A 25,048-nucleotide genomic window follows, 5' to 3' on the forward strand; every position below is an offset into this window, starting at 1 on the left:
AGGGTGTTTCGGGTCTTTGATCTTCAGACACCCTCACCTGGGCGACCCAACCGGGGTTGATCAGTCCCCGGTTTGTGTCCAAGCAGCGCGCTACTCCATACTTCTCCCCTTTGGATCCATAACCACCTTGAGTTATCACATTAGGGGCCACTAAGACGACGGCGTTCTCTCTAAACAGACTTTAAACGCGAACCTGTGACCTGATGGCGTTCACATGCGCATTAAAAATTGATTCTATAGTTAAATTAGTTTGAATATGTGTGCGCAGGTTTGTAATTTCCCAACAAACCATGCCTAAACAAACTACTTGTCTTGCCTATAAATTTGATACAGAATTTTATTTTATCACTTCGAGGTACGCGAACCGGATTTTCAACAACGCTTTATCTGTAGAGTGGGAAAGGGATCCTCCATAGGGAGAGGATAGTTGACACTTCAGCACTGCATTGTCATCGGGTCCAGGCGAATCTCCTTCGTCAGATCTGGATACGGCCTGGATCCAGATCTGTTTTTTAGTTTTAGTTTGAAGTCCTGCCAATTTTAGTTGTGCAGGACCTTCAAAATATAACATGTTCGTTCAGTTGGCTGAACGTCTGATGCATATGGCACACTTAACTGGAAACATTGTATCTGGATCATTATCTGATGGGCTGAATTCTACAGGATGTCCGGGAGACGTGTGTCGCGTTCTTTAACAGTCCGCCTGGAAACAAAGCCGTTGTGATGCCAAACCCCCTCATGGAAAAAGAAAGCTGTCATGTTTACAACTGTGACAATGTGCGCTTATCAGGATCAACTAAACGCTGGATTTTCAAAAGTATGTGAAGTTTGTGGCTCCATTGTTTGGGTAACCTTGCACAACATTCTTGAAAGAATAATTTATTAGATGCACGCCGGCCTGTTATCGTAGGGACGTCGACTTTTCACGCCCCTAAACATGACGCGGAACCAAACGAACTGTGATTGGTTGCTTCACATGTCGGACAGACGCCCTTTTGGGCGGTCCTTGGCCAATGAAAGCTGCGATAGAGTCCAGAACTTCTGCCGTCAGTCTGAAGGTCTGGCTACGCGAGATTATAATCATAGCAACATTACGTGTTCAGTGCCATAGGTGGGCTATTGTTGCCAAAATTCAATTTTAGTTGTGCAGGACAAATTTCAACACATCTTCCCTTAAATTATCGATTAAAATTACAAAAGATGACCCGTCAAAAAATCAGCATTTAAATCGCATGCAGCCACAGCCACAGCCAAGTAGAACATCGTGGCTGATACCTCTGAAATTACTAGAGACATGGGAAAGACATTCCCAGAGACAGTCAGAGCAAATATCAACCAGCTGTAGGCTCACCCATTCGGATTAATCAATTTGTTTATCAAACAAATCACTTAATAAGCGTTCGTGCCTGTTTTTTCCTGGGTGGCAGAGTTTGAGGAAAGTCTGTCGAAGCCTCACAAGGAGTCATGACAGCCTAAACAGGACCACCCATACCTCCAAACAGCTTTGCCTCAAAATCGCTCCATCCTGCCAGAGTAGCCTCAGTCTCCTCTTGTACGCCAAATGGTTCTTTTTGTATGACAAGATGAAATTTTTGAAAATTGCAGCCAATGTTTAGCATGTCAGCTTAGCTAATGTGATGGGTGCGACAGCTCTGGCAAAGCAACAACCGTGTTGTATACAGGCACATCAAGAGCGACACAAGCCCAGAAAACAGAACGGCAAAACCCAGAACTGGGTCCATGACAAGGTCTGATAGATCTTCACACACTCCCTTATGTGCTCACACACACACACACTGCCGTCTTCCACCATTGGGCCATGCAGTCTATGAGGTTTTTAATGGCTATCACTTCATGTTGTGCCAGACCACACTCCCATCCGTAGACTCTATTTCTGGTAAGACCATGTGCCGCCACTCTTTAACAAACATTTGTTTTGCGTAGGGCGAAAGACAGAGGGAAATGAAGGAGATGGAGGGGCTGGGGAAGGCAAAAATAAAAGTGTCAGATTTGGAGGCTGCGAAGCTTAGTGGTTCACCCCATGCAAATAGGCCAGTGATGGTTTCACATGCGTGTCGGATGAGGTTTCAGCCACGTACCACAGCAAGCTGTTCTGCTGAAAGCTTGTGCCAGCTCTGCGGTCAACTTTTATCCCTCGTTATAATTCAGTCATGTATCTAAACACTGTAGCTCTCGGCTTTATGTATTCTCTCACATTACAGACAAACATGGCTCTAATGCTAATTTTCCTAAGTCACTTGTGTCAACATGTTGTATATTCTTCTGAGAAATCTCTGGAATGATGAGTGTATCATTATGAATATCAAGATGTTTGTAAAATCAGTCATTATTTAGATTACGGTCCAATTCTCATCATTAGCTAACTATTACCTATGGCTTTTGCCTCAATAAAGTCCTAATTACTGCTTATTCATAGTTAGTAAGGTAGTTGTTAAGTTTAGGTATTGGGTGGATTAAGGGAAGTAGAATATGGTCATGCTGAATAAGGCATTAATATGTGCTTTATAAGTAGCTAATAAACAGATAATGTCCAGGATGCTAATAAGCAACTTGTTAATAGTGAGAACGGGACCCTACACTAAAGTGATAAATAATGGACCCTAAACCGTAAAATGTTGTTCAAAATTGAATCTGGCCATAGAAACGGATATTACAAATCAGATTTCTTTAATATCAAAACTCAACAACAGAAAGATACTCTCATTGCCACATTAGACGCCGAAAAAGCTTTTGATAGGGTCAACTGGAAATTTTTATTCACCACATTACACAAATTCGGCTTTGGAGAGTCATTTATTAACTGGATCAAGATTTTATACACATCACCATTGGCCACAGTCACAACCAATGGACTAACATCACAAAGCTTCACACTGCACAGGGGGACGAGGCAGGGATGTCCACTCTCTCCATCCCTATTCACGATTTTTATTGAACCCTTAGCAGCAGCTATCCGTCAAAACCCAGCAATCAAAGGTATTAAAACACCACAACAAACACATAAAATCTCACTTTATGCAGATGATATCCTACTATATATACAAGAACCCCTAGCATCTACTCAAGAAATAATTAAAACAATCCAGTCCTTCTCAAAAATATCGGACTATGCAATAAACTGGAACAAATCTTCCATCCTCCCTTTACATAAAACCAAATGGGATGTGGCACCCCATCAATCACCAATATCTATATGTCATGATCACATCACTTACTTAGGCATTAAGATTTCCTCCAGACTGTCAGAGTTGGTAACACTCAACTTCACACCACTGCTAAAAAAAATAGAAGACGATTTGCACAGGTGGCTCAACCTTCCAATCTCCATAATCGGCAGGATAGCAGCAATAAAAATGACGATTTTACCAAAAATTAATTACCTATTCTCAATGATTCCAACCCACCCCACACTCACCTGGTTTAAATCACTAGACTCCATTATAAATCGCTTCTATTGGAAAAATAAAATACCAAGGATAAAACTCACTACACTACAAAAAAGTAAGGTTCAAGGAGGACTAGAAGCACCAAATTTCCAATATTACTCAATGGCTAACCAACTGCAATACATATACAAATGGATTCACCCCACCCAATCTGATATTATATGGCTAGATATAGAACAATCACTATGCAAAGAATTAAATATAGCTGACATACCGTTTCTCACCAAATCAATTAAACAACACACATGTTTTAATGCAGTAACTATAGCCACCACTCTGACAGCCTGGTGGAAATTTCACCAAATCAATTCAAATCAAATTTCACCAATTCTACATTAGCTCCATCTAACCTCACCCCACTATGGAACAATCGTGACTTTATAAGCAATAAAAAAACATTGAATTTTCACACATGGGCGGAAAAGGGTATCACCCACATTAAGCATATTTTCAAATCTAACACATTTAGACCATTTCCGCAACTGGCCCAGGAGTATGGCATCGGGAGCAACAAATTTTTAAAATACCTGCAAATCAAATCTTCTGTTCTGACAAAAATAAACATCAGAGACACAAATTTAGAATCTCCACCGGCAATATCAGACTTGGTTAACATTTCCTCCCCAAAGAAACTTCTCTCTAAAATATACAAAATAATTTCAAACCAACTTCAGACCATACACTTACCAACAATAAAATGGGAAAACGATCTTTCAATAGCCCCTGATGCCAACTTCTGGACCCAAATCTGTAAAAACATCTATCTCATGTCCAAAAATGCGAATCTTCAGTTAATACAATACAAAATACTTCACAGAACACATTACACGGGAAACAGATTAGCTAAAATGGGTTTCACATCAGAAGTTTGCACACATTGCAATCAAAATTCTACAGATACATACATCCATGCAACCTGGCACTGCACTCCAATCAAACACTTTTGGGAAGAGGTCACACAGTCACTATCCACTATAGTTGGCTGCCACATCCCACTGTCGCCTTCTCTTTGCTTGCTGGGGGACCTCACAATAATCACTGATAAAACTATAAACTCTAAAATGCTCCTCATAGCTCTAACCATCGCCAAGAAAACTATCCTCATGAACTGGAAAACTAGAAATAAATTACACATTAACATTTGGAAAAATCTTATTACAGACTTCATTGCAGTGGAATACGCATCTCCCCTTCATAATTACACATCTGAAACTGACCTCTGCCATCCAACACTTTCTGACCTCTTACAGCTATGAATCCTTTCTCTGTTTTCAACTCCGACTCCTCCCACCTTCTTAATCAACCCACGAATATTAATGCATTTTAGTTGTTGGAACTTGTTTGTCATCATTGTTATTACTATCTTTATTGTTATTGCTATAGTTACTATTTTCACTTTTATTTTTTCATTGTTGTAATTGCTGTTGTTGCTGTCTTTTGCTTTCACCATTGCGGTCGCCACTGCCATCATCATTGTCATTTATTATTAATATTATTATTAACATAATTATTATCATTAATCTTGCCATTGTCAATGCTGTATTGGAATTAAGTGTCATTGTCATCACTACTGCAATAACTCCCCCCTTATCTCTTCATGGGCTTTTAATGCAACACAACATAGAATAGAAAAAAAAAAAAAAAAGGAATATGTATAGAAAACCTATCAAACACCAAGGCAGGCAAGACAGGCGTGAAGTGGTTTCAACGGGACAGCATCTCTGTCCCAATTTGAGACACTCTCGCACTGTACTCCCTCTTTTAATGCACCTTAGACATTGCACATAAAAAAAATAAATAAATAAAATAAAAAAAAAAATTAGGAAATGATAGGGACTGATGAGATGTGGGGGAAGGTTATCTTATATCTTATATCATCTTTTATTTTGTGCAGGATTGACAATGGCAATTGTTACATAGGAGAAAGGATGGAAATAAAAATCGACCAACACAATATTGGCAGTATGGTGGTAGTGGGGAGTAGGGGGGTGACGGTAATGACAATGGTAATAGATAATAAATGGTTACTTTGTTTACGCATACACACACATACACATACACATACCCACACTCACACCCGCTCACATACACACTTAGATCAAACACTTAAATCACTTTTATGTCACGTCTGGAATTATGGATTTACAAGATTGCTCACTGCTGCACTATGTTGGTTTGTATGTATGTTTGACTGTTAAATAAAAAAAAAAAAAAAAATATCAAAACTCAGATACACTTTGATGCATTTTATACACAAAAACAAAAAAGCCAGTAGCATTTCATACCTCTGTGGAAGTGCTGACTTTACATTTCAGTTGACAAAATGCAACTTTCTTTTGTTTTCTGTCTATGTAATGCATTAAAGTGTAACTGTATTTTGTCATGATATACTGTATTTCGTGTGATGTAATTCATTCAGTCCACAACATTAGTTAGGTCAGCTGGTCCATCCCTACACATTTTGTCTCCCTAATCAAACACACCTGATTCAACTCGTCATCTCATTAGTAGAGACTCCAAGACCTGAAAGGGTTGTGTCAGATTATAAAGACATACAAAATGTGTACTGTTGGGGATACTCCAGGACCAGGGTTGGGAACCACTGAGTTAGGCTTCACTTTGCACCCCACACTTTCTCATTAGAGCAGCTCACGGAGGACCTGCAGTTTTTACCTTCAACTTGCCCAACACAGATATTTGGAAGTTAAAAGTTGCTAGTAACACTAAACATTGTTATTAACTTGATGAGGTGTGTTTCATTGGGGCTGGAGCTATACTTAGTCTGCCGGACAGTGGCCCACCAGGAGTAGGATTGAACTGCACTAGAGAATTTCGCTGCATCTGAAATCGCATTCTTCCCTACTATATAGTAGGTGAAAAACAGTATATGACAAAAGAAGTATGTTCAAATTCACAGTAATCCTAAAAGAGTAACCGGATACTTCTTTCTAAAGACTCTGAAGTGTCAGATGAGGTGAAGCGACGCAACTGACGTTTGTAGGTCACATGATAATGACAACATGGCGGATGTAGTATACGTCCAGATTAGAAATTATACAACACACATTCATACTATATAGAACATACTTTTTAGCAGTTGTGAAGTAATTGGTTATTCAAAATAAGTCCCCTCATTTGGTTGGTTCGAAAGTGGTATTCTGATAATTTTGTGCACAAACAAATTACGATAAAATCTACAAATTCACTTCTTGTACTGAGTCGTCAGCCAATAGTGCTCAAGGTGGTACTCACATTGATGATTTGGAAAGATGCCGGAGATCTAATACTACACATACTACAACAATTCCAACCCAAAAGTGCAGTTTGAAAAGAAACTAGTGGAAGCAGAAAGAGGGGAATGGAATCAAACTCAGGTTCAGACCAAGCAATCAAACCAAGTGTGAAAACAGCCTAAGAGACAACGTGTTAAACAGAACCTCTTTGAACCTTTCCCAAATAACCCATGCCAGCCTACTAGTCTTTGTTCTCAGTCCAAAATTGTCCAAACTGCCCTTAACACTCCACTCCCTACAAAGAATCATTGAATGGTGAGATTAAGGAAGGTGTGAATGAGAAAAATATGCTATTGGTGGCAACCATTTCAAAAGCTTCAATACATTTGGGTTTCTGATCCTAAGACCAAAAGGTGTAAAACTCAAAAACAGTTTTTCAAAACAGAATAAATGCATTTTGTTGGATGCAAGTTACACGAAGCATTTACTTGCTGTAGTGTGATATCTCCAGCATCTGTCCAAGTCAGACCAAACAATAAAAGCCTCCATCAGATGAAGTGTGAGCTGAGCCTTTTCATACTGCAACTTTTACCACAGATGTTTTTTGAAATTAAGTGCGAGGGCACATTTGGTTGTCAAAATGCATAATCACAACCTACTAACAGCTCCATTGTTGCAGTTCCAGTCTGTTTTTAGCATCAATTGCGACCTCATAAAGTGGCAACCGCATGTTTATTGGGAGTAGTTTACGAGAATCGGCTGCGTCGCAGATAGTGTGTGTAAAAAGGTGGAGGCTGGCCGTTGTCATTAGACCACTGAAAGCTGTGTTGACAACAAGCAGTTGACAAAAAGTCAGAGGCAAACAACTTTGGGATGGCTGGTTAGAGTTAGGACCCCTGCAGCACATCTGTCTTCTGTTAGATGCCTCATTGGGGGCCAAAATACCATAAAACTTTAATCATATTTGTCTTTTATTTTTATTTTGCTTTGTTCATGGAGAGGTAATTTCAGTTGAGTTTTAGGGATGAATTTTTAGGCTGGGAAAGAAAAAATAAGGCCTTGATTGGACTCACACTGGTGAAACTATTGATACACTCTCATTTGTCCTCATTCCTTGGATGTATCAGTGAGTAAATTAAATTGAGAAATGTTTTCCTCATCCACGTGGAATCTACTACGGTAGAACTAGGTAAAAAGCTTTCCGGATTTGAGTAAAATTGCAAAACCTCTCATTCAAAAAAAATGGTAATCCCATGCATAACCATTTATTTGACGAATTGATTCATTTCTGCAATGCTAGCGACACAAATCAGAATTAATAATTGTTTTCAAACAGTTTTTCAGAACACTCCCCCTACCTACCATTGGTCGGAAAAACTGATACCCCTGCTTCAAAACACATCGCACTGGTTGGAACAATATTGCTATTTTGGGCTGGTCAGGATGTTTAACTTATGAATGTCTTGCGTATAGTTTTTTAACACACAAAAATCACACTTTAGCTTTAAACGATTTTGCTAATGTGATTATGGTTGCAGCTAGCAATAAGAATGTCATGCTATGAAGTCGGTTTAACATATTCTGCCATGATGAAATCCATTTCGCCCCTCATTCAGTGCATAAAAACATCCATTCCTTCTGGCCCTGCTCATCCATAATCAAACAGGACATAATTTATTGACACATTGCATTGCACCTTCCAAACAGTACCCCCCCCCCCCCCCCTTTTAGTTTTTTGGTCCTTTTTGGAATGAGGCCTACATGAATGATTACTTTCATATAGATAAATGCATGCTATGCCCTTGAGGCAGTTTTAAAAGATCTCAGTTCATTTGTCTACCTATTAAATTAATTATTTTTGCAATTACCTCAAGCATGCTGCAAGACAATGGCAAAAATAAACCTGCGCAAATAGCGATTACTTTAATTACTTAAACCACATATGTATTGCATTATTGAACAACTGGATCGGAAGAATTCTCTGACTGGTGAAAATATCACTGGTTTTAAAACCCTATGAAGCGGGTCATATTATTTGCAACGCAGTTTCCTATGATATCAGTTTCATAGCACAATGGAAAACGTTTCTATAGCTAAATCATTTTTGATTGGATCCTGGCCTGAGGAGGATCTGCAAATGGAAAAATGTACACGTTGTGACTGTACTTCCTCTGGCTTTGAAATTCAAACTCGCTAGCTCCCTGAAAGTGACCTTGTCTTCTCTTCAAAAATGTATTCATCATCACTATAAACTCTGACCTGTGCAGAAATAGTCTGAGCACGGCCACTTTTGATTCTCTCGTAAAAAATTGGATTGGCATTTACACAGATCTTTATCACAGGACTCGTGCTCTGTCCCATGTGGGAAGGAAGATAACAAAAATAAAAATCCTGTAATATGCCTATTCTATCATACACAGAGCAACCAAAATTCAACATTTCAAAAGAACAGATAAGACTTAAAGACAGACTCCCCATACCAAATGTCCTAACTTTGATTTCACAAGCCAGTGTTGTGGAAGCTTTTTTGTAACTGCCAAACTGCATAATTGAAAGTTGTTGAATTGCAGTAAAGATTCTCATAAGAAATATTCACACATAAGCCTTATCTAATATCTAAAAGAATCCGTAAGGGGATCAAAAAACATTCAGACTAATCAAAAATAAAGTGTCAAAGATACCCAGACAGTTTGAGTCATAGTTCAATGAAAATCAGCTCGGGTAAATGCAGTGCGATACCATGTTTTGGTTACTAAAGAGAATCAAAATGAGGGTAGCTGGGGTGAGGTGAAAATGTAGTGGCCGCATGTGAAAGGCATTTCGATAGCTAATCTTTCCAGGTGGCATTATCTCTGATGTACAAAAGATGAGAGGAGAGAAGAGAAAGGAGGAGAGGTTATCTGCAAACGCACGGGCAGGGTGTGGGTTCTCTACGTAGGTGCTAATCTAAGTGTGTTTATCTGTGTCTGACATTGTGACTGTAATATCAAATCACTGTCTGATGAAAGACATCTGCACTGAGCTCTCGATTCGACGATATTTTGTTCTGTGAATATCTTCGAAAGAAGGGAGATTATATCTAAAATAAAATGCAGATGAAAATGGTTGCCTTTGGGAGACTCTTTTCAAGAGGCCATCACATTTTTCTTTTATTATCATTATTTTGTTTTAATAATTTAAGCTTGAATTATTAGTACGTTGGGTTGTTTTTTTTTGTCAAAAAAGTATATTTTAGTCATATATTAGTAGAGTTTTATGTATCTGTATCTCTTGACCAAATTAGGTTTCTGTATCTGAATTAGGATAGAAAATATTAAATATGTTGATTAAAATATCATTTTAACTTTGTGTTTGTCTAATGGATGGGTCTAACAAATATCTTTCCTATTATTCGGTAGAATTAATAAAAAAAAAATGTTAGGTCCTTATGCTTATCTGAATGAGGTATTCGTTTTCAGGCACATAGTCCCTCTGTTGTTGAGAAACGTTCTCCCTACTTTTCCCTCGCCGTGTTCTTACGTTTCTGATCATCCAATAGGCGTCACTGATGTGCAAACGTGGACTGTCATGTGTTGAGCATCTGACAGCATAGACATTTGGAGTTTTGAAAGTTACAGTACGTTTTCATAGTACAAGCACTTTTATCTCAAAAGATCAAGGAAAATGTGATTACTCATGATACGACCCCTTTAAGGTTGACGGCGTGTTACTTCAGAGGCACGCGTTGCAAACAGTGCTTGACTTAAAAGCTACCATTGGCTTACAGCTAGACCGTGGAAATAAAAGTAAGATTTTTATCTCGCAACAAGCCAGATTTCCATACTCTTTCCCAAACGATTTCAGCTCATCACAAATTAAAGCATGATAAACTCAAACATGTGTCCTTTTGATCTGCCTGCTCAAGTAAAACTCTTGAAAATGTTTTTGCACAGCCATATTTTTCAGATTTACTAACAGCTTGCGCCAGCGCAAACCCTATTTTGGCGTTAATAAACTACTGTCAGGATTTATTAAAGACACGCAGTGAAATATTAGTGCTGAAAAGCGTGGACAGGGTTATTTTTGCATCTGACCTTATTGCATATGCATTTGTAAGAGTTTCCCTTTCAGACGCAAAATTTATGGGAGGAGAGTATTTAAATGAATCACGGTGATTTACTAAGGTGTGCGCTAGTCTATTTACAGGTATTTGCGCCATTATTTACCACCCAAAACACATCTTAGGGGCTGTTTAGGGACACCATTTTCAATTTTTTGGCCGTTCGTTTACACGACAACGGCGTTTTGGGTGCCTGAAAACTTGAAAACGGGTTTCATATTGCAAGTTTTTGAAAACGGTCTCCGTGTAAACAACAACAAAATCTCTGAAGACCATGACGTCATGCACATGCATATTACATGTTCAGTCTATTGTGTTTCATCGCCATCTAATGGCCTGGCAGCAGAACACAGGGGTTTTTATTCGTTTCCGCGGATCCGTGTGAATGGGGATCGTTTTGACAATGGTGTCGCCTGTACGCGGAAAAAACTCAAAGGAAAAACGTTTCCGTTTTAAGCCGATCGTTGTCGTGTAAACGTACCCTTAAACCAAATGCTAATTTGCGCTTCTTGTTAGATTGCATTGGTCATTATGGAAATGATCCGGCTGCATCTGTGTTCTTTAATTTGCGTGTTGTCAGCACAGAACTTTCCACTCCCATCTGCGCTTTAATTTATCTCACGCTAAATTTTTTTTGTAAATCTGGCCTTAAAGTCATTATAAAATGTGTAATGAAAATGAGGTCATGTCATCACAGTATTGTGGAAAGGCTCCAAATAAAGGATGGGAGACTGTACAGTCTGATTTTAAGCTCAGTTATTAAAGCAGATGTGCTATAATGCTCATGTGGAAGCTTTTTTTTTGTTTTGATGACTGTAAGCTTCTCTGTCCTCCGGTCTGCACTCACTCCAATTATCCTTCATTAATTACAGGATATAAGACAAACCCAGAACTCCAAAGATGGTTTAATCGCGCTTCACTCACAAGTGTTAAATGAATGCTTAATGACAGGGATTAAAGATCAATGAGAGATTGAAAAGAAGGGCATTAAAAGAGAGAGGGGAGTGGTGCGCCTCAGGAGATCATCTGCAAAAAGCAGGTGGGTGGAAACCTCCAGTCTAGTTATTTATTTAGCTTGATCTGCACAGTGACCATAGAGATGCGTTTAAACACTCCTCAATATGGTTAGTAACAATCCTCAGGGTAAATATCTTATTAAAGATAATGCGTTTCTTGCCATTACTGTGTCAGAGACCTAACAGTAGTACTAAAGGTGTGTCCAAACGTCTGACTGATTCTGTATATTTCACAATTAGCGCAAGATGCTAGCAGATACCAATTTTGTGGTTTTAAATTGCTAGGAATGCACAAATTGATAAAATATCAATCTAGGCTCAATGGGAAAACGTGCCTCTACCTATATAATGCCAAAAACGTACCTATACATACAATTCACTTTCCAGCTGAAGATAACTGAAGACACTAGCACCAACTTTACAGGGGAAGATTATCGATTAATAAAGACATTTTCAAGCAGTTCTTTGCACAATACTATGATATAACTTCAAAACACTATTACCCTAGTGCATCATTTATAAACTAATACATTTGGACATTTGCATCACTCCATCAGCTCCATATGTGTGGCTTTTCTGGTATGGTAAACTTGCTCAGTAGCTCACCTGATCGGGTACGACTCCCGTGAAACATAAGTCATGATTAAAGAGCTCGAATGGTGTGTTCACACCGAACGCGTATTTAATTATTTGCGCGAGTAGATTACATACAAAGTCAATGCAAAGACGCGAATAGACGCATCATTCGCGCCGGGCGTTGTGAATGACGCGAATTGGGCGACGCGTTTGACGCGAATGTCTTCCGCGCAAGTTGAAAAATTTGAACTCAAGCGAATGTTCAAGCGTCTAATTAGACGCGTATTTGACGCTCTATTCGCGTTCGGTGTGTGTTCACACCGAACGCATATTTAATTATTTGCGCAGGAAGATTTCATACAAAGTCAATGCAAAGACGCGAATAGACGCATCATTCGCGCCGGGCATTGCGAATGACGCGAATTGGGCGACGTGTTTGCCGCGAACGTCTTCCGCGAAAGTTAAAAAATTTGAACTCGAGCGAATGTTCAAGCCAAGCGTCTAACTAGTCTAACTAGTGCGCCTCACTCTCACCGCATGACACCCATTCAAACACCGGCGATAAATCCAAGCAAGTGCCGCGGCCGATGGCGCCGCCGCCGCCGAGTGACCTAGCATTTGACTGTCTTAACGAGTGAGTCATTTAATCTTTAAATCAGCTGTTTCGTTTAAAAGGACTGATTCGTTGTCGTCAGAAACTAAATGTCAATAATGTAAGTTAGGCTACTTATATTAACTTCTTTTCAACTGCAGAATAAAATCAGTTTCAATACTTCACACATTTGCAATAGGCTAACAAGTTACTGCTGATATTTGGGGAAAAGCATTCTGTGTGTAACATATCATATGATATAAATGTAAAGCACAAAAACTCGTACAGGGACATAGGCTACTCGATCATGTAGATTGCATATCGTTTAAAGGGATAGTTCACCCAAAAATGAAGCTTCTGTCATAATTTACTCACTCTCATGTTGTTCCAAACCTGTATGAATTTCTTTCTTCTGCTGAACACAAAAGAAGATATTTTGAGGAATATGGGTAACCAGACAGGCCCAAGCACCCATTGACTCCCATAGTAGGAAAAAGAAAATACTATGGAAATCAATGGGGCCCATCAACTGTTTGGTTACAGACATTCTTCAAAATATAATCTTTTGTGTTCAACAGAAAAAATAAATTCATACAGGTTTGAAACAACTTGAGGGTGAGTAAATTATGACAGAATTTTCATTTTTGGGTGAACAATCCCTTTAACATAACAGCAATTACAATATTGTCGTAGACAATAGGTATCGCTCGGCCCTATTTTGAGCACCCTCACTATTTTCAGAAGCACCCTCAGTGATTTGGTTCTAGAACCGGGCCTGGTTTGACGCTCTATTCGCGTTCGGTGTGAACACACCATGAGACTTGTAGAAGCAGCTAAAGTGGCATATCTCACGTTTGCTTTTGTTAACAATATCGTCTAGGGTTTAGTTATTTTCAAATGTGATTTATTTTTTTCAAAAGAGCAGTAACCTCTTCATCTTTTCAATTAGGATCAATGTAAATCATTGCCAGATTCACATGGGCGTAGGTTTGGTCTCAGCTTTGGTGGGGACATCCCCCGCCCCCAATCCCCCCCCAGCCGGGAATTATTTTGTTGTAAGATAAGTAACAGTGCTTTAATGGTGATTTCCTTTGTCATTTCTATTGTTCTCAATTGTAAGTCGTTGGATAAAAAGTGTCTGCTAAATGAATAAATGTAAATCTGTTGTGGTTTGATGCTGTCTTTCCTGCATACAAAATGGTTAATTAATTTTGTAGTCTATCCTATGGCTAGCAAGTTTAACCCTCCTACCAGATATTGTTATTTTGGATATTATCAATCAAATAATGATTTATTATATTTGAATAACCAACAGTGTTAACTTTTGCCTTTTTAACATTGCCAACATGTTTTTCCAGCACATGTGTCTAAGCAAGTAGGCTACACTACAAATACATTACATAAACAGAATGTAGAAACGAAAAATGTCTCAGATGATCCACTGTTTATGACGGCAAGATTCTAAGTTAAGGTAGGCTAATTAACATTCAGTGACTTGCTAACGTAGCATTCTATCATGATAGTGCGACTTCTATGAGTCTATCTGTGCTGCACACCCCTAATTAATGCTCCTAACCTTGAAAGATTGCAGAAGCTTCAAGCTAGGTTTAACTGTAACAATATCCACACAATATCCACAATATCAATAACTGTAACTATTTTCCACTAGAATCTGCATTTGAAAGCCTGGTCAGTCACTACTACTGCTAGTTATTTTTGCCTACTTACACTATGCTTTATGAAAAAGCTTCGTATGTCCCCTTTCTTCTTCTTGGGTGACATAGCTGATCTACAAAGTACAAAAAGGGGCAAAAAAACGGAATATTAAAATGTTTTACTCTGGCCTTTGTATATGGCACGCAGAGACAGCCCTGGTAACTTACCGTCGGCGTCGTCACGCGCGCACACACACACACCACCCGCTCGCTCGCTGCCAGTGAGTGCAAGCACAAAAAGTAGTCCCGGCCCGCGCGTGTACTGCCTGTCAGATACCCCGCCGCCAATCAAATTACGGCGTATCTTGTACTGTCGTCATCCTGGCCGTTGGAATCGATCCAAATGGCAGCGCAAAGATCCAAATGCAGCGCAAATATCAAAATAGCAGTTCAAAGGAGCTTGCTAAATATTGGTGGGGACAAATTTGTCATCTCAAAATATTGATTGGGACTAGTACCTAGCGTCCCCCCCTAAACCTACGCCCTTGCAGATTCACTTTGCTATTTAAACCACTGCATCAGGCTGAAACTAGCATAAAAACAATTGCCTCGCGTCTGGCGCCGGGTGTATGATACAGCCCAAAAACTTTACTCCACTATTATTTCACTTTGAAAGAGTTGTGAAATGTGCAAGAAGCAACATACATAATAACATTTTGCATAAATGTCCTTTCTTCATAAAAAAAAAAAAAGGAATTCAATGTTTCAAGGGAAAAAGTGAAATCTAGGTTGTAAGATCTCTAAATACAGTAGTGGCAGTTTTGGCTGTGCGCTGAGCTCTGCCACAACGTGTTTCGTTCTGTGTGTCTGCTAGGTGTGTTTTAAAGGACCTATTTATATTCACAAGAGGTTTTCCTTTCATGTGTGTAAGGAGATCATACCATACGCTTTAAAAAGATTCCTGAAGTTATACTTTCTAGCTAATAGCAGGACTTTGATTTATTTTGTGGCAGCTTGCTGTTTATCTTACTGCTGTGTAAAGCAGTGTCATTTTTTACGTTTTGCGCAAGGTGTTATTTTAAATGCATGTCATCGGCCTTCATGCTGAATATATATGATCGAGCGTCTGTGTTTGCTCATCTGCTCGGCAGAACCTTCCTCTGATCTGAAGACAGCAGCTCATTTCTCTGTGTGTGGTTCTCTCTTTTCATGAGTGCGTGTCTGTGTGGAGTGTACAGCTCATCTCTATGATCACTTCACATTGATCTGACGACCATCACATTGAACAAGACATGTTACAAATTACTACACTGAGTCCATGCATGTGTTCATGTGCGTGTGTGTGTTGGGGGTTGTGTTTGATGGATATAGCAACACGGGCTGTGTAATTTGCTCCATATGAGTTGGGCTGCCGGTTTATTATGGCAGGACAGAGTGGGAAAAGCATCCAGAACTCTGCGGTAGGTGACTCCAGTGCTGTCACCTGCTCTGACAGCTGTCAATCAAAATGATCCACTACCACCTCCTTCAGGTCATGTGACTGCATCCTTAAAGAGAGAGGGGTGATTTTGTTCTCCCACGTAGCCAGTTTGTAAAAATGTGTAACTTAAACAGCTTTAATGAAGATTACAGTTTTGGTTTGTAGATTTTGACAGTTTTATAGCTTTATGACTTTTCTAACTAAGCTGTATTTGGAATTATGTTATTTTGTAAATGTAGATTTATGGGGTGGTTGATTATGATTTCACCTTTTTTTTAACTTTAGTTAGTGTGTAATGTTGCTGTTTGAGCATAAACAACATCTGCAAAGTTATGACGCTCAAAGTTTAAAGCAAAGGGAGATATTCTTTTACAGAAATCGCTTTTTAAGGACTACAACAAACGACTGGCAGGGACTACACAAGCTTCCTCCCGGGATAGTGACATCACTGACCCTAAAACTTACATAAAAACCGCCCCCGGGAATGCGTTTATAGATTATCGTGACAGAATATGCTAATCAATGACTAGAAGATTGTTAACTCCACATCAGCTACATAGATTCATCAACTAACCATTCAGAAATGTCCTGTTGCATTCTACATGTTGTCACTTCTTCTCAAGTCTCTCCATCTTTGCCCGACTCCGGTTTGAACATAAAAGGCTAAACAGTTTTTGAAAGAGCTCTTGAAGCTCCGCCCTCTGTGCTGGGAGCAGCAGCTCATTTGCATTTAAAGGGACACACACACAAACATGTTTTTGCTCACCCTCAAAAAGTGACAATTTTAACATGCTATAAAAAATAGCAAAATCTGTGTGGTATTTTGAGCTAAAACTTCACATGCACACTCTGGGGACATCAGAGACTTATCTTACATCTTGTGAAAAGGTCATTATACCACTCCTTTAAAGCGTGGCATGAAAATATTGAATTTAGAGTCTCTCTGTCTCTTTATATACCTATCTGTCTACAGTACCTTTCTGTTAAAATTATATGATCAATTAGTTATGACAAAATATGTTTTTACATTGCTTTAACTCATCAAAATAAGTTAAGCAATATTCAACTTTTTTATAAGTTATACAAGATTCAACTCATTTTTAAGTAATTTAGTGTAATTTAAGTTGAAATCACTTAAACATCCAAGTTGATTGTACTTAAAAAAAATTTTTGCATCTGAATTTAGAATAATGTTATTTTTCGTAAATGTAGAGTAAAGCGTAGCATGGAAATATATTTAGAGCTTCAAAATAATGTTTAAAAAATTAACTTTGTCCTGTTCTCTTTGTTTCAAACCTGTTTGACCTTTGGGTTCCAAAGAAGATACGTTGAAGAATTTTGGTTTTGGTGACCATTGACTTCCACAGAAGGAAGAAAGTCATACAGGTTTAAGTGACATGATGGTGAGCGAACAATGACCGAATTGTATTTTTTTTTTGGATGAACTATCCCTTTAAAATCAAATCTACTGTCCTCTCCACACATACCACAGTTCTGAAAAAGATTTATCCGTCTCAAACTGTTTCTCGTTACCTAGATTTTCGCTGCAGCTCAAATGTAAACACAATTTTTTGTGTGAAAATACACAAATTACATGTATAAACATACACCAAACAGATGTGAATTCCAAACATTGTCAAGACGTGATTTGTGTGTTTTTGCTGTGGTTTGTGTTTAGTAAATTTGCTGAGGACCCCTCTGTATTTCTTGGACAATTACGCTACACTGTCATTTACCTCCCCTCGTATTGTAAACTATGATGTACCAATGATTTCTGCACTGTGGATCACAGTTGCACTACTGTTTGTGTCCTCACGAAGATTGTTCACTCATTCATGAAGCCAAGTTTAGGCCTTTGTGTTTATTGCTGTTCCACATGAAAATCATCAAAATTCAAAACAAAACACTTAAGATTAATTGTTCTCTGTCTGTCTATCTATCTATCTATCTATCTATCTATATATCTATCTATCTATCTATCTATCTATCTATCTATCTATCTATCTATCTATCTATCTATATATCTATCTGTCTGTATCTCTGTCTGTCTGTGTCCATGTGTTAGTGTTTTCAATCATGCTTCATTGTTATTCTGTCCTCAAAAGGGTCAAAACACCATTAAAATCCTCTCCATGGCAGTCACATCCTCACTGGAAGCAACACAAAGCAACAAGTATGTCTCATAAAATGTTACGACATGAAAGTGGACAGTGGAGACCAACAAAACCTTCTGCGCTCGTCCAAGGCTGAAGTCTGCCAGAGACCTGAGCTCTATATTTTGTTTTTTTGGCTTCTTGTCATAAAATCGGAGATGGGTGCCAAAGCAGGGTTACGTCTATTGAGGGGGTTACATTAATATCGCAGCTGGTCTTTTTCCTCATATGATACCTTTCAAGGCTTTCATCTCGAAATTTGGCCCCAGAGAACAGAGGAGAGGTAGAGAAAAAAGAGCAGTATTCATCACATTTTCATTGATTTGCACAAGCATTTGTAAAGAAAACATCAGATGCTGAGGCTTAGTTGGGTACACGTCAAAGAGGGCCTGCGAGAGAGGGGCTTATGGGTCATCACAACCTGGTGCGCTCCAGCGTCATTTCATCATGAAAGTCCTATGCTGGATTAGACTCTAAGGGTCTCGCCTCACCAAGTATCCACTTTAAAGGCCCTGACATACCTCAAGCGATGAACAAACTGGTATGACGTCTTTTCGAACAAAATCTGGTCAAAACAAACTTTGTTTCAGGAGTTCCCCAGGAGAAAGAGCTCCCCAAAGCGAACTCTCTGGAAAAGTTTGCTCCGGCTGTTAAACACCTTCAAACTACCATTAGTCCGTGGCGATTGCGTAATAGGTAGGTGTGCACTGAGGCTCCGCCTTCTTTGACAAGGAAATCTCCTCCGGTTCCTTCCTTCTGTTCAGTCCGTCGAGGTCTGACGTCCGCGAGTGAAAACATGAACACACTGGAGAGCTGCTTTATAGTAGAAAATGAACTTGTAATTCTAAGTGGAAGCAACACTGACACTTTTCTCATGCTTAATACTGTAAAGCTGCTTGCTTTAAAGCTAAATATTTTACAAAGTGCTATATAAAAGTAACGTGACTTGAATCCCGAATTGCAGAGCTGGTCCATTGCAAACATCCTCATCTCCATGATCTGATGCTTTCTTAACTGCTGTTTTCTCATTATTTTGTACCGTTATTATGCTTCTTGTTGTCATCTGTTGACGTTGAACATGCACAATGTAACGGTCGGTCAGTGTGGTAATTGTCCCGCCCCTCCTCCACTGTGATTGGACGGCTGGGTAAAAAGTGACAGTGATGAGTGCTGAGTTTAACCTAAAGTTGAACAATCTTCAACCCTCAGCGACCAGTAAAAAGACGCTCAGCGCCTCGTGCCGTTTTAAAAACGCGGCGCTCCCATTGAAAATACTTGGAAAAATACGCCATCCACGTGAAAATCGCTTTGGTGGTCTAATAGTCATAAGAATTTCTGTGACCACTCAAATATTTCCATTTGCTTTCCCGTTCCTCCTCTTGAACCTACCAGGAAACAGTTCTCATGCATTTTCTGACAGTGTGTCCAGTTAACCTTCACTCGAGAGAACGTGAGAGCTTCCCACTCGCTACACATCGCAATTAGTAAAGCAAACACCAGCAGAATTTCCAGCCAGCCGCAATGCCGTCAGAGATGCTGATTAATGGCGTTCGCATGAGGGATTAACCGTTCTCAAATGGGGCAACAATGCACCCATTAAACCCCATCAGCAGTGTCCTGTGGACTGCAGTGAGATGGAGATACCTTTAGCCCTCTAATGGCTCAGCATCAGCTTGCAATAATAAAGCAACAGAGCAATCTGGCCGGGGTTTGTTTGGTTGATGACGATGGAGCCATGAACTGTGATTTCAGCTGAGAGCCATTACAGACACAGAACGAAAGGTGGGAGAGGGGAGCTGGCCGTGGCCTTGAGTCTCACACAGGATGAGGAAGATTAGAAGACTTAAGAAAACAGGAGGACGGGTGTGAGACAGGAATTCCAGGTCTTTAGCATCGGAGTGCTCTCTTCTTAACATTGCTGGTATGTCAGTCACGGCTGAAGCCTGAGAAAGAAGCTTGTACTTCAGTGCTACCAGCATATGAAGTTTAGCTGGTCTTCCAACTGGTTATGCTGGTCTGTTTTGATTGTTTTCGATGGGTTTTGGACACTTGTCAGGTTGGGAAACCAGCTAAACGACTAAGGCCAGATAAACCACTTCAGGCTGGTTTAAATTGCATTTTTTGTCAGCTGGGAAAACCATGGTTAAGTTTATGAAATACCCGTAAAACTTCAAATAATAGCCGAGTCCCAAATAGACGCCTGTCTCTTTTACACGCCTGGTGTGGCTGCAGGTTTGGGTAAATAAAGGCCGGTCTCAAATAGAGGCCGGGTCTGTTTTTTAGTTTCGGGTTGTATTTAATCAGATCGTCAGATCGTCCGCTTTTTGGCGGCCGCCAACGCAAATGTTTGTCCCGCCAAAGCCTTTTTTGATCGGTGAGTGATGTAGAATAGAATGACTGCTGCGCTTGACAGGGCGCGAGCAGAGAGAGCGCTCCGGCCGCGCGCGCGCACTCTCACGTCTTCAACACGAGCGCTATGTCTTGGTCTCTCTCCCTCGCGAATATTAATCAAAATCAGTTGACGCGATAGTAAAAGGTCGGAAGTTTCACGTGGAGCATTTGGGGATTTTTAGAGATTAGAGACTCTAGGCCTATACACTCAATGAACAACATCTCAACACTAAATTATAAAGGCCTGTCTCATATAGGCGCCTGTCTCAAATAAAAGCCGGTGCAGTTCGACGATATGGGAAAATAAAAGCCCGGGCTACTATTTGAAGTTTTACGGTAGGTAAAAGGTATTTCTGTAATCAAGGTTATACTTTTTTCTACTTTTTAATACTAAAGGACTGGAATTCCTGTCTCACACCCATCCTCCTTTTCTTAAGCCTTCTAATCTTTGTGCTACTTTATACAAACAATGTAAATCTAGTGAAGTCTCTTGTGAAAAAAGTACACTTGATTGTAGTGTACTTCAAATCTTAAAAATAAATTTAACCTTTTAAATGCATGCATGAATGTTTCGCCGATCAATATTAAGTATTCGGGTCTTTAGCGACCCGGATCTATATCTAACACGGATGGATCTCTACCTGTCGTGATAATATAAAACTCTCCTGATATTAGAGTATCAATTACAGAAGGATAAAATAAAGCACATTTTGTTAGCTTTCAGAGCTTGGAAGGGTTCAGTTTGAGCAGATGTTTAAAACCATCATCACTGTCCTCGTCAGAGCTCATTTCAAATTACATTCAACATCCGGCTCATATTCGCAATCTCAAACATATCATTTTCAACATCTTCAAAATCAATATTTTGATCGCTGACAGGTTCTTCATCAGATCCAGCATCAAGTGACAGTGACACATATATTTGACTGCGTTCAGTACTTAAATCCCTGAGCCATTTCAAGCTATGCTGATGATTCTTCCTATTCTTTTGTTTTCTGCCTGCGGTAACTATGAGGGAAACGTCACTTAATCATTGTGTATCAGACATTGACACCTTATGGATTAAAGGTAAATTGCACTTAATCAGTCATCAAAGATTCAATTATTGTTGTGCAGAAAAAAATATATTTACACCTACACTCTTCGGGTCACCTACACCTTACACCTACATGTAGCAGATCTATTCCGCAAGACCCTATGCAATAAGTTGAGCTGCAAAAATAACCCTCTCCACACTTTTTCAGTGCTAATTTTTCACTACGTGTCTTTAGTAATTCCTGGCGTTAGTTCTTTAACGCCAAAAGAGGGTTTGCTCTGGCGCAAGATGTTAGTAAATTTGGCCTAATATTTGCTACAGCATGTAGACAGTACACAAAGCTCACTATCTTTTGGAGCGTAACTCAGAAAACCATCAACTCTAAAGAAGGTGAGGTAGAGCAGAGGTCAAAAGGTGGGGTTTAGGAAGTAAAAAGGACATGCTCGGCTCAGATTGCATTTCATCTGTCCCAAAGGCGCACAACAAGACTTCCTCTTCCCCCTTCCACGCTTGCAGATGACCTTGCAGTTGATAGGACAGCAGCCAGAATCTGACAGCCGCAGGTCATGGGAGAAGTTCATGTAATGCTGAGGGACTTTGGTGGGTTATAGTGTTACAAAAGTGAACAAGTAGATATTGATGGCTCAGTCTGAACTCTGATTGAAGTAGACACGCACCGCATAACTCAAACACAGGATGTGGATGGATAGCGTTTGGGTCGGGTCAGATCCGCCTCTCTGGACCATAAACATAAAGACTTGTCTGTATTCTCTCATCACATGCATTTTATCACATATGATTGTTTCAATTAATCATTCGATTCTTTGTGGGCAGCTTAAGGTGTAACATAGACTAAAAGAAAAAGCGAGAACTCCCAAAGAGCCCGCCGTCGTCCCCGGGGCATACAGAACTTTGCAGATGATCCTCAGAATTGTAATTTAGACCCGTGAAATTACTCTGCAAAGTGCGGTGCCTAGGGGTGTAAATGAGTCCCAGAAAGGGTAAAAACACACAAATTCATCATTCCCAGCAGCACATCAAAGAGAGCTAAGCTTGAAATTTATCTCACACTAATACCACTGTAATGTGTTTTCAGTCAAACTGTCTCTGGGAGTTTCTTAGTGTTCATAAAGCAGTTATTGAATAGAAACAAAGGAGTCTATTATATTCCTTAACAATAAATACAGTCAAAATAAAAATGATATGATTTTAATGAGGTGTCCAATGTTAATACGGTTCCAGTATATCAGCCAAGCAGCGCTTGAGGCGTTACAGTCGTATGTCATTATATCCCAATTCTTTTTCTCACAATATTGCATCAACGCTTTAGATATTGATATATATATATTTTTTTAATTATGTATTATGTGTAGGTGTGTCTGCATTTGTTTTTTATTCCCTGATACTAGTATGTTTTTGTGTTTGTTTATCGTGTTGCTTTTTGGTTTTTCTTTGTGTTTGTTTATTCCTTTCTTTTCGTTTTGTTTTTGTTTTTGGACTCCCTGGTAAAAGAGAGATTGTATCTCAATAAAACCTTCTATAAAACAATCATATATCAATATATTGTGATACAATATTACAATCAATCACCCGTTCGTTCGTTCATTTATTAATTCATTCATTTGTTTGTTTGTTAGAATTATAATTATTATTTTCTAAGTATTAATACAATCCTTACATAAAAATATATTGTTATACAATAAGATCCTTGTATTGATATTTTAAATGTATTATTACATTTATTTATTTATTACTGAATTATATTGTTATTATTATTATTTGTATGCATTAATAAAATCCTTGTATTCTAATCAATTGTTATATAATATGATGCTTGTATTGATATTCTAAATGCATTATTTGTTTATTTATTATATTATTATTATGTTTTATCATTATTGATGAATTACATTTATGTGTGAATTCATTGAATTTCCTGAAGTTAAATTAACACAGAATCAGGAAGATTGAATATACCTCTTCTGTGAGACACTAGGGAAAAAAGTGAAGTGCAGTTTCAGTCACAATATAATGGTGATGCATCTTGATGTCTTGGCTCATGATGACATATTACGATGTGTATCGGGAGGTAATTGGCAGCACCTATCCTTAGCTAGTTAGCAAGTTAGTTAGTTAGTTAGTTAGTTAACTAGTTAGTTAGTTAGTTGAACAGAGGGGTTAGAACTCAAGGGTTTCAGACAGAATGGTTTCAGGTTTGCTATTGTGTTGAAGCTTCGACATCTTCCTCTACGTCATCAACCTGTTTGTTTGAAATGTAGCAACAGCACGCTATTCCCAGGGAAGTGAGGACTAATTTAGTGAAGTGGAATGAGGAATTGCCCGTTTGCTTTGACAGCCACGCCATAAATATTGACTCCTAGCAAAATGTTACATTTCCTGCAGGCCTCCTGCCGTCTTGCATGTTCCCCAACACTTTCTGACAGCTCTGGGCATTCCCAATCCATCCTGTTAGTGTCAGTCAGGTGTCCCGACTCCCAGCTGCTCCGCAGACCTGCTCCCGCTCCCGCTCCTGCTGGCGGTAACATGTGCGAGCTGCCGCGACGGCCAGGTGCTTTTCATTTCAGTGTTAACGCTCTCCAGAGACTCTCACTGGGGTTGCGCTAGGGCTCACCTGAGCTAATTGGTCCTTCAGGGGGAAAGTGTGAGCAGACATGCTATATTGGCTTTAGCCTTCAACTTATTTTGATTGATGCCTGACATGTAAAGGTCTAGACAGAGCATGTTCATGCTAGATGTTGCTATAAAATATGGTTGATCTTTTATGTGGCTCTTATGAAGTACTGTCGCATCTTTGAGCTTTGAAGAGAGCATTTCTTTCTGACACATGCAGTGTTAAATGTGTCTGACATAGGAAATGATGAAAAGTGCCATGAAATTTTTGCCCCAAAAAAAATCTAAATTGGTGCGATGAAAACCTAGAATAAAATGGTAGTTGACGTCCTGCGATGTAACATGCTATACTGTTTTAGTTTTATTGTTTTACGTAACTTTTTCTATTTGTTTTTTCTATTTTCATTTTTTAAGCATTCGTCTTTAGTATTTACTATTACTTTATTTTATTTTTTATTCTAAACTGTTTTAATTATTCTTATTTGTTTTGATTATTTTAATTTCTTCTATGTAAAGCACTTTGAATTGCCATTGTGTATATGAAATGTGCTATATAAATAAACTTGCCTTGCCTAGTAGATCTTATTAATTGAGACACTACATTTATATATTTGTACTTTAAAAACATAAAACATTAATTTAAACTGCTAAAACAATCTGTGTTTTTATTGCTTTTCTTATTTTCCGGTAAAAAAAAATAAAAAAAACTGCAAAAAAAA

The 25,048-nt window shown here is 39.0% G+C and overlaps 1 protein-coding gene across 1 annotated transcript in view; it reads right to left on the bottom strand.

Annotated features, from left to right (window-relative positions):
* The window catches only part of LOC130072932 (leucine-rich repeat-containing G-protein coupled receptor 6), a 101,130-nt gene that overhangs the window by 36,742 nt on the left and 39,340 nt on the right, over positions 1 to 25,048 (bottom strand). The window lies entirely within an intron of this gene.

Source organism: Rhinichthys klamathensis, unplaced genomic scaffold, assembly GCF_029890125.1.
Source record: "Rhinichthys klamathensis goyatoka isolate OS25496 unplaced genomic scaffold, OSU_Roscu_1.1 h1tg000513l_1, whole genome shotgun sequence".
Lineage (NCBI taxonomy): Eukaryota > Metazoa > Chordata > Actinopteri > Cypriniformes > Leuciscidae > Rhinichthys > Rhinichthys klamathensis.